This window comes from Dermacentor albipictus, chromosome 1 (genome assembly GCF_038994185.2).
Source record: "Dermacentor albipictus isolate Rhodes 1998 colony chromosome 1, USDA_Dalb.pri_finalv2, whole genome shotgun sequence".
NCBI lineage: Eukaryota > Metazoa > Arthropoda > Arachnida > Ixodida > Ixodidae > Dermacentor > Dermacentor albipictus.
In genome coordinates this window covers 60,338,332-60,349,262 of record NC_091821.1, presented here as the reverse complement: position 1 = coordinate 60,349,262, position 10,931 = coordinate 60,338,332, and positions in this window count along the sequence as shown.

Here is a 10,931-nt window from a genome sequence, read left to right as displayed (position 1 = left end):
AAAATCGATAACCGGAGGAAGAGGGTGGTACCGGCGTCTGCGATTCATCCGCTTTCCCTTACTTAGCTTGCGGTGGCTCGTCGACAATCATGGCGGCATGCAACGGCAGCTTAAGAATGATGCTAAAACGGATCCTCAGCAAATAGTTGGTAGAACGAGGTTGTAAACTTGCCGAAAGGGCTCGAAAACGTTACACGGCCATGCAAAAAGCTTTATTACACGCAAATGAACCCATGCTCTCCGGCAGGTGCAAGTAGCCAGTGCCTGAGCGATCGGCGGCAGCCATCTATTATTCCTTTCGGAAGGGAGCACCCTAAGGCTATTCAGAAGAAAATTCAGTTTTGTTCGGCATATTAATGCTTCTTTAACGCGTACACGTCACTTTGACGCGGTGAGTTTTTGCGGTTTCGTGACGTCGCCTGAGAGGCAGGTGAAGTGGGTGCAGCCCGAAGACTTTTGACCAATAGCCGAGGGCTATTGGCGAAAAGACGTCGAATGAGAAATAAAATTTTTTTTTCGGTCAAATCATGCATAATCAGTGTGCACGTCATATGAGATGGGGAGCTATCGCGGTTTTCGTGACGTCGCGTGACAGACAGGTGACGTGGGGGTGGTCCAAAAAAGTTTTTGACGAATCGCAGAGGGCTGATTACAGAATTGGAATAGAAAAGTTTGGAATAGTTTTACCTTATAGCGCCCAAGTATACTGCCTGTATTGACATATTTAAGAGTTCATTTCCGGTGTTTTGCATGTATGTCGATAATCATGTTGTATAATTGCTCCATATTACCTCCGTCTCCTCGTATTCTATTTTCCTTGTTGTTTCTGTTTCCCTATCTCACGTTGCCTTGTCTACCGGATTGTCTTTTCTGTACATGTTTTCTCACGTATTACTTTTTACGTGCACAAGTACGAAGGCTCCGTAGCTGTTCCTAGGAACTTTAATAAACATTTGATTGATTGATTGATTAACTGAATCAAAACAAGTAGCCTTCCCCGTTATAGTTGAATGAATTTCGTTTTTTGATGTTTATTAGAAAGCTGACTTTAACATGGGCTGGCCGAAGATCCGAATACGAATCGAGTACTGCACGCTAACTATTCGTATTCGAAAAATAACTATTCGGTATTTTCAAATAATAAAGACTACTTAAATATATCGCAACAACCAAATAGTTAGTAATGTTATGGCCTGCGCCTGCTGAACAAAGTATCGCAAATTAGCAGAAGTGAGACACCAACAAAGGTTTAGAACCAATGCAGAAACAAAATAGGTAATGCAAGCTTTGTTTTCGGTTTTTCAGCGTAAGCCAACGTGACAATTGGTGATTTTTGCTTGTAGTTTGTCGTTGAGTGTGCCCGCCTGGTCATTGCAATGGGCCATTTCACAAGTGTCAACGGCGTGCAAATCCTTCAGCAGCTTTTTCCCCCCAGAACTTACTAGCTTTTTCAGCAACCTGTCAGTTAATGTTTTTTGGAAAGCTAGCCATGCAGCAGCCATTCTTTTTTGGTAATCTTGTTTGCAACCAGGCTGTAAACTTGTAGAAGGGCTATTCGTGAATTTTTTTTTTGCATGGCAATTAGTGATCTTGTGTTTCAAACTATTGCTTTGTCCCTGATAGTTAGCTTTCTCTTTTACACTATGTCAGTACAGGCGCTATATACCTAAATATACCGAAATAAGTATTACTGCTGTGAAAACATGCGTCTGCCGTTTGACTTTTCGATATCTGAAAAGTTGGTATTCGCCCACCTCTAATTTTAACGTACTGATCTCATTGCCATGTTTGTCGAACTTATTGGTTGGCGCTTACTGGATTCTGCTATTTTGAGTTGCCCGTTTGGATCTGTTGACGCGTACGAGAGTGGAATAACCCTTTTCCATTCTCGATAATATCCAGCTGCAACGGCCGCGGATTGAATCATGGACAGTCAGACCTGAATGAGTCACTAGCGTCCTTCGTAATAATATTGTGATAGGAGATAAAGCCGGATAACAGTAGAAGTAAACTAATGGGGAGACTCGTCCAATGGGATAAGTATAATATACAACAAAACCAAAGGCGACCGTCCGTGATGGTCTGGGAATACCATATATTGTAAATGAAGCAAGTACAATGAACCTAGAAACAATAAGCGTCCGCCCTGTCAACTGTAGGCAAACACGACAAGTGATAACACTCCACGGAGAAGGGCACACATAGCACTATATGAAGCGCGCAAATTTGGCCTCGTCCCTTTACAACGGCGTAGTCGGACCTAACGTCCCCAAAGTGGGCTATCGAAGCGACGCTTTCAATTGCGAATATATGTTTCGCCTTTTTTCGGTTGGTCGGACCGTTCACACAAACGGCTAGTGAGCACACAGGCTTACATATAGGCTTCGTGAGAAGGTGCGTTAGCTTTCGGCCGCAAGCAGTATGGCGGCCAGAAACGTCTACACGGTGTGCGGGTTCTGCCCTGAGCTGGATTGGAAACCAACGGCTTTCGTGGGGCCCATCCCGCCCTGCAGGGTGTGCGCCTGGTGCGGAGTGGTTCCCATGAGCGGCTGGCTACTTCCATGCGGCGAGCTGGTGTGTCCGCCCTGTCGCGAGAAGAGCGGAAGCTGTCCTGTGCACGGAACCAAGTTTGCGGAAGACGAGCTCGTAATGACGACGTTCTTGCACCGGCACATGATGCAGCGAAAGGCAAGTGCACGGAATCACCTTTAAACTGGAGTTTTTTTCCACACTTTATCGCTGAAATTTGGGCTGCCTGATCAACGACAAGAGTTACGTTGACCTTTTAAGTAATTGAAGGCCAACTTTCACTTTAAATGGCTGAAAGGCCAACCTTGGCGCTTTGAAGGTCTCGAAGTGGCATTTATGAAGAAACAGCTTTAGCGGCTGTATGAGGCACCAGTGCGGGAGTCAAACGGTGAAAAAAATTACACTTGCGCGCCTGACAGAGAGAGAGCAAGTGATAAATCAAAGGCAGCGACGTTAACCAGGACTGAGGCCGGTTGGCTACCCTACACTGGGGAAAGGGAAAAGGGGAAGCAAAGATTAAATCAAGAAGAGAAAGTCCACGGGGGATATTGGTCGGTCACTAAGTCCGGATCACAGACGGTGACTCAATCCAGTAGCTTTCAAATATCGCAGCAGCGCTTTTGTGGCCTTTTGTAGCTGCGATATGCGAGGCCATCGTCCCAAGATCTTGTTCACGGTGAATGGTTTTCTATCTAACTGATTTAGAGCTGTGAAGAGGTCATGTCTTTCATTTTCAAAAGATGGGCCGTGGCACAGTAGGTGTTCTATAGTCTCCTCGATACTGCAGGCATTGCACTCGGCGCTATCAGCCATTCCAATCAAACACGTATATGCATTGGTGAATGCGACGCCCAAGCGTAAGAGGCACAGCATTGTTTCCTCATTTCGCGCAAGAGCAGGTAACAGCAGTTGCATAGATGGGTCGAGGGAATGCAATCGATCTTGGGTGAATTCAGGCGTGTGCCACTTCTCCAATGTCATACGGTGCGCTAGCTTGCTTAAGTGTTGCGTCAGTCAGCGATAAAGATACAGAAACAAGGGTTAATTAAGGGAAAATTAGACATCCACCCAATCGCAGCAATTGCTGAAAAGGAAACCCATACGGGTTCCTCGAAAGAAAAGCCTCGCAGTTGAAGAAAAATTCGTCCTGGTCCGGAACTCACACCCGAAACCACCGCCCTTCCGGGGCAGCCGCTGTACTATCTGAGCTAACCAGGCGGCTAGCAGATGGCAGGGCGAAGTGTAATTTCTCAACAACTTGAAGCAAAGGCAAGAGTTTGACGTAATAGTTCTGTGGAATCCCGCCAGGTGGAGAGAAGTAATTAAGGGAAATGAGACATCCACCCAAGTGTATCAATTGCTACAAATGAAACCCATACGGGTTCTTTGAAAGAAAAGCCTCGCAGTGGAAGAAATGTTCTACTTGGTCCGGGACTTGAACCCGGGACTACCGAATTTCCGGGGCAGCCGCTCTACCATCTAAGCTAACCAGGCAGCTAGCAGATGGCAGGGCGAAGTGTAATTTGTCAACAACTCGAAGCAAAGGCAAGAGTTTGATGTAATAGTCCTGCGGAAACCCACAAGGTGGGTTTAAATAATTAATCCTTCAACTAATTGCTTCTCTCCCCCTTGCAGGGTTACCGGAGAACTATTACGTCCGAAACAAGGGTTGGTCCTTCGTGTGTTTTCCTAGCAGCTTCGTCAGCGAGGTCGTTGCGGGGGATACCGCAATGGCCCGGCAGCCACTGAAACACGACGTCGTGTCCTTTCGCGATCATGTGATGATGCATTTCTCGTCTCTCCGACACGACTTGTTCACAGGAACCACGACGAAGAGCTGACAGAAGACATTGTAAGGCCGCCTTCGAGTCGCAGAATATTGCCCACCGATTAGCTGTTTGGTTGTTAACATAATCAACGGCATCTCGGAGGGCAACAAGCTCCGAACCAGTCGATGTTGTCACGTAAGAAATCTTGTATCGGATGCTTATTGATCGTGATGGTATAACCACTGCACCGGTGGAGCTGGTCTGAGTAGAAGAGCCATACGTATATATGTGGACTCGGTCAAAGTAGAAAGTGTGCAAACAATCCAGAGCTGCTTGCTTCAAGGCCATGGTATACGCAGGTCAGTTTTCTTTCTTATCCCTGGAACCGTAGGACGCACTTGAAGTTGTTTTAAACACCACAAAGCTTAGGCTCAACGTGCTGAGGGTATGAAGCCCGATGGATGCTGACCACGTAGGAGAAGGACGCCTGTGGTCGTCGTTCTGGGAGGCAGGCAAGAGAGCTTGATTGCATCCGTGAAACATGACCAATGACATGACATGACGCCCTAAGCGTGTCAGCGCTAATGTAAGTCCTGATCGGTTGGTCTTGAGCCATTATAACGGTTCCTGCTGTCGAGGCGCCCCGCGGAAGGCCTAAGCAAACGCGTAGTGTAGTGCCTGTTCTTGCACGCTCTGAAGTTCTGGAGGATTTGACTTGCATGTTTTAGCAAGCATGGGAGAGCTATAGCGTAGGAATCCAATAAAAAGTTCTCGGTATAACTGTAGCATGGAGCCCACCGATGATCCCCATGTTTTTCTGGCGATAAACTTGCAGACGTGAGTAATAGATGTGAGCTATTTCAAGTGGGCAACGTGAGGGCTCCAACAGAGTTCCCTGTCAACAATGACAGCCAACTATTGACGATTTATCTTGTATGAGATAGGCTGGCCATTGATGCATACTGGATAACGAGAAGCCGCTTTTCGCGTAAAAGCGACTAACGCACATTTTTCTGTCGAGATGGTAAGGCCTTGTGTGCGATGATAGTCAGATGCTTATGTTGTTGCTCTCTGAAGCCTTGCGCGAACCTGCAGGCGAGTGACCGCTGATATTCAGATGTAGATGTCGTCGGAGTAAATTGAGACACTCACTGTTTCCGATAGAGATTCGGCCAGGCCATGGAGCGCGAGGTCTTAAAGAATAGGGCTGAGAATACCGCCTTGGGGAACGCCTCGGCATGTGTAGTGGTTGGTAGTCGGACCATCTTCCGTACGTACGAACATGGACCTTTGTGTCAAGTGGTTTCTGATCCATCGATATAATCGCCCTCGTAGTTCAATTGTCAAAAGTGCGTCTAAAATGGTTTGATGGGATACGTTGTCATAAGCGCCTTTCAAGTCAAGATAGAGTGCTACTGATAACCACTTCCAAGATTTTTTGTATTCTGCAGATGGCACTATATAGATGACACTGTCAGTCGATGAACGGCCTCGTCGAAGTCCCGCCATAGAATCAGGGTAAATGTTGTGGTGTTCAAGGTGCCATTCGAGACGAATGAGGATCATATGTTTCATGAGCTTTCCAAGAGAGAGAGAGAGAGAGAAGAATACAGGAAGGCAGGGATGTTAACCAGTCAATAGTCTGGTTGGCTACCCTACACTGGGGGAAGGGAGAAGGGGAAGAGAAAGAAGGGAGAGAGAAGGTATAGGTACGCGTACGGACAGCACTTCAGTTAAAGTCGCTCGAGCAAACCAGAAGTTCTGAGAAAACACAAAAGTGCCTTCACTGCCTTCTGAGCCGATGATCGGTCGGGACGGTGCTCTAATATTGTCTGTTCACTCAGAGGACGATCGTCTAGTTTCCTCAATGTGTCGGACAAATACTGTCTTTGGGCTTGAAATTGAGGACAATGGCACAATATGTGGTCAATGTTCTCCTCGCATGCGCAAACATCACATGCAGGACTATCAGCCATTCCAATTAGTGCTGAGTAGGCATTCGTGAAGGCCACTCCAAGCCATAACCGACACAGAAGAGACGCTTCACGCCGGTGCACACCGGCTGGAGGTCTGAGTTGAAGTGATGGGTTTAGTCGGTGCAGTCTTGTGCGTCTTGTATGTACATTATTCCACTCTGCTAAGGAGATCGTGCGTGCCAGAATGCCAAGTTGTCTCGCGGCGTCGGTCCTTGAGAGCGGAATGGGGACGCAGCGGTCTTCTTGGTTTGACGTCCGAGCTGCTTTATCGGCGTCTTCATTACCAATGATACCGCAATGACCTGGTATCCACTGAAAAGAGATATCATGGCCTTTTTCTCCTAAGTGATGGACAAGTTCCGCGATTTCGCACGTGAGCTGATCGTGAGTTCCATGTCGGAGAAATGAATGCACACATTGCAAGGCCGGCCTGGAATCGCAGAAGACTGCCCATTTTCTAGGACTTTCAGTATTTATCACTTCAAGCGCGTCGCGGAGAGCCGCGAGCTCTGCAGCTGTATGAGCTTTCCAAAGCAGCTTAAAAGTGCTATAGGCCGATACAATGCCAGTTCCAGCGGTGATTTCTCTGCATTTAGCATCGGTACCAGGCGGCTGCGTTTCTATTCCTGTGCGACGACACCATCTTGCCATGAACTATTAAAAAGGTTGAGGAGTTCTCTCCGCGCTTCTTGACCTAGGTGGCCCAAAGTAGTATATGGTATTCCATCGGGCCCTGGTGAAGACAAACACCTACAGAGCGCCATAGCAGCTTCTAACTCTTCCATAGAGAATGCAGCGTCCATACTTGTACCTCGTGAACAGGGAATGTCGCCTAAAGCCATGTTAGGGACTAAAACTGTGCCGCCGGCGACTTTCGCACAAAATTCCTCTGCAACGTTTATCTCACGGCGGTTTTGATAGAGAGCAAGGGTGCTAAAAGGTGTCGTTGCTAACGACTTGAGCAATGACCCCGTAGGATACGCCACAGATGGGACAATGGCTTACAGGGGTCCCATGAGTCACAAGAGCATTTCCATCTTTGTTCCACTAGCTTATCCATTCGGCGTTGTAAGTTGTTTTGCATGCGCCGAGCTACTCGGAGGTAAATAATCGACTTTATGCGCTTGTACCGCCTTTCAGCTCGGCGACGTAGTGCACGAAGCCATTCCAGTTCAATGTCATTGTCTGTACGCTTTGATGAATGTTTGAAGCAACACGTACAATCTTGCATTGCGCCTGCAAAATGTCTTCTAAACTGCGTGCGATATATTTCTTGCCTGTGTATTCTACACAATCTTAAAAGATTGACCAGTTGATTTGGCGAAGCACAACCGGTAATACGGCGTCTAGTCCATCGATTCTCACACAGGTCGGAATATCGTATGATCACTTCCATGGTGTGATGGTTAGGATCGTCACGTTGCAAGGCGTGTGGCGCGAGGATGATGGAGGAGACGGTGCATGGTTAGCAAACACAAGACAATTATATTAGACGGCATGTAAACACTATCTTCAACTACGACCACACATGCAAGGTTGTTCATACAGGAAAAAAATATGTATTCTCATGAGGTTGCGGTTGCAGTCCTGAGCGTGGAGAGACTCGTAGAGTCTTTGAGGTGCAACACTCGCTGGTAGAATGATGACCGGCGTGGGAGGGCAGACGCAGCAGCTCAGGGCAGGAAAAGGTGGACGGCCTACAGCTCCGTAGACGGGAACCGGCCACTCCAAAGTCTCGTGCAAGACGACGGCCCGAGGCGCTCGTTTCGATGACGGACGCCCGGTCACCCGAACCTCGCGCGTAGAAGTGGGTTCCGAGATGTCAGCAGGCCGACCTGAGGCCTCGTGCCAGGCGACGACCCGAGGCGCTACTTGTCTCGATGACGAACGCTCGCTCTCCCGAACCTCACGCGTAGATGCGGGTTCGAGGCTGCAGCAGGCCGCTCCGAGGTTTCGTGCCTTGCAACAACCCGAGGCGTTCCCTGTCCCGAAGACGGACGCCCGGTCAGGTGAACCTCAGTCGTAGATGTGGGTTCCGTAGGCCCCGCGGCCTTAGTCGCGCCGGCGTTCCAACCATCTCCGTTGTGCGAGCGCCTTTTCCATTCGCTGCACGAGCCTCCCTTTTCTTTCTTTTCCTCTTGTTGAGGACAGCTGCACTGTTGTCTGCTCTGGCGTTCCGTACTTTGTGAGTACTTCTTCAGCCCATGGGTTTCAATATCAGTGAACCACTGCACGCTCGAAATCAGGCAACGTGGGACGTCAAGTGTCAAGCGTAGGCAGCTGCTGTACGTTGTTTCTCGCAGAAATGTCGGGCTTCCGTCATTTAGAAGACACAGGTTGTGGCCTGATGCAAACGATATTAGTGACCTGCCCCTCGAATTCATCCTGGAGCTTCCCATATATGATGGTGAGCGTTGAAGTCCCCTGTTATTATCCAATGACCGGGAGTATAGCAGCCATAATATCTTTTAGTCTTTTGCAATCAAACTGACTTGTTGGGGAAAGGTAGACGCCAGTAAGAATAAAAGACAGCCTCTTTTTTTCACAGTAACAGGCGTATTGGTTACCGTCGTGTGGCGCTACGGGTTGGGAAAAATACGCATGGTCCGTGCTAATGTAAACCAGAATCTCACTATTTTGGACACACGTGGGTGAAACGATATGGTTATATCCTGATAGTCTTATGGTGGCTGATAAGTTCGGTTCACAGATTACCAGTATAGGAAAGTGGATTTGAAACATGAACTGCCGAAAATCCGAAATACATGACCTGAGGCCTCTCGCATTCCATTGGAATATGGAGGTGCTTCTGACATCATCCCGGAACGATCGCTGTTGTCGATGAGCCATGGTTCTGCTGTAAAAGTTCGCAAGCACTCGACTTCTGAAGGCTTGCTAGAACGGGATTGATGGTACCTAGCACTTGCAACGCACTTCGAGCTGTCGGTGTCTCTAGCTTGTCCAAAAGGACACGAATAGCACTCACCAGAAAGCCGATCATGACTACACTTTGTTGATCTTGGTCGGTCAGTTTATCAGGACCAGATGAAGTGTCCCTTGCTGTAGAAGTCTGATCTCGCTCAGTAGGGGCATGTAGCCTGGGGAGTTCAGGCCAAGCGTCAGCTGCCGTGCTGTTCGACGCACCTTTGTCGTTTGAGCTGACTGCGTTTTGCCTGGGCAGAAGAGTGGGTGGTAATGTACGTGGCTCGCGGTGTACAGAGACTTTGGAGGTTCTTGATCGATGTCAGCGACGTGATCGTCGTCGCTTAATAGATGTTGCTGCTTCTTGGTGAGGCGAGTGGTATCTAACCGTTTTCTTCAATATCCTTTCTAATCAAACGGCTTTCCTTCGAGGATGCATCGTGAGGGCCGCTGCAGTTTGTGCACTTCAGCACACTGGCCTCGCACGTGTTAGTGGTGTGGGGCCCAGCGCATCGAGAACAGACGATAGTGTTATTGCACACACTACTCACATGGCCAAACTTCATGCGCGTCCAGCACTGCAGCGGCTTTGGTATAAAGTGGCGAACTGCTTGTCGGAAGTGGCCCATGCACGTTTAGATGTGATGAGAGGGATTCGCCCTTAAATATGATCTTAATACACCGTGACGTGCCGAGACGGAACGCGTTTGTGATCACTGTGTTTTCTGTTGCTGGCTTGATTAAGACCGACAGATCGGAGTCGACAATGGTCTCGGCAACATCGTAAATTACGCCAGTAATGACTTCTTTGCCCAGCGGAATATGAGGGCGGACTTTCATCCCTTCAAGTTTCGTGACTTTGCGCTCCTGAGGCTGGAAATTGTGGACTATGGTAACGGCGGAAAAACGAATTCTTAGCGCACTGTGCATCTATTTGAGATTTTCCGACAGCATTTCAATGTTCATGTTTTATAGTGAACGCTGCTCGTAACTATTCGAGGCTGCAGCAGAATAAGATCAGTTTTGGCCCCCTGCGACAATGTATTCTGTACTTTCTCGACCGAGGTTGTTTATGCATACTCATCCGGGTGCCATAAGCGTTGAAAAGATAACAAAACGCTATTACCGAAACTTTTTCATAGAGATTTCTGAAGGCTCACTCAGCTGTAGTCCACCAGTTTTCTTGTTAAAAAGTTATTGTTGAGAAGCTCTGTGTGCTTTAGTCACAAGAGAAAATTTCTTCCCACATACGGGTCTACATTGGAACGAAATGTAGTAAATGTTTTTTTTTAATAACACCGCGCAATTATTCGAGCACGCATACCATCCACGCTTAAGCACCTCGTACAAATTTTGTTTCTCCCATTGCCAACTATGTCATTCCATTAGGGCACCTAATGGGAATTCGGGCGCTCAACGGTCTGCAATGTTCTTAAGATGATTATTAGCACAACGTAAGCTGCATTTCTTCCCAATGTTTTCACTGGAAAAAATTGAGGGCTATCTGAATTTCACTAGAATGCGCGAATAGTAATTTTCGAGGCCGAATCAAATTGAATATCGAATACTTTTCAAATTGTTTTCCAATATTCAGTAGCAGTTCTTACCGTAGATTTTCGCATCCTAGTGTATCAGCAACATTGGCAAGTTTATGTCATCACACAACACGTAGCGTTGTTTATTAAAAGCACAAGTAGAGCATTAGAAGCAAAGAAGCAGTTTATTCGCATACTCA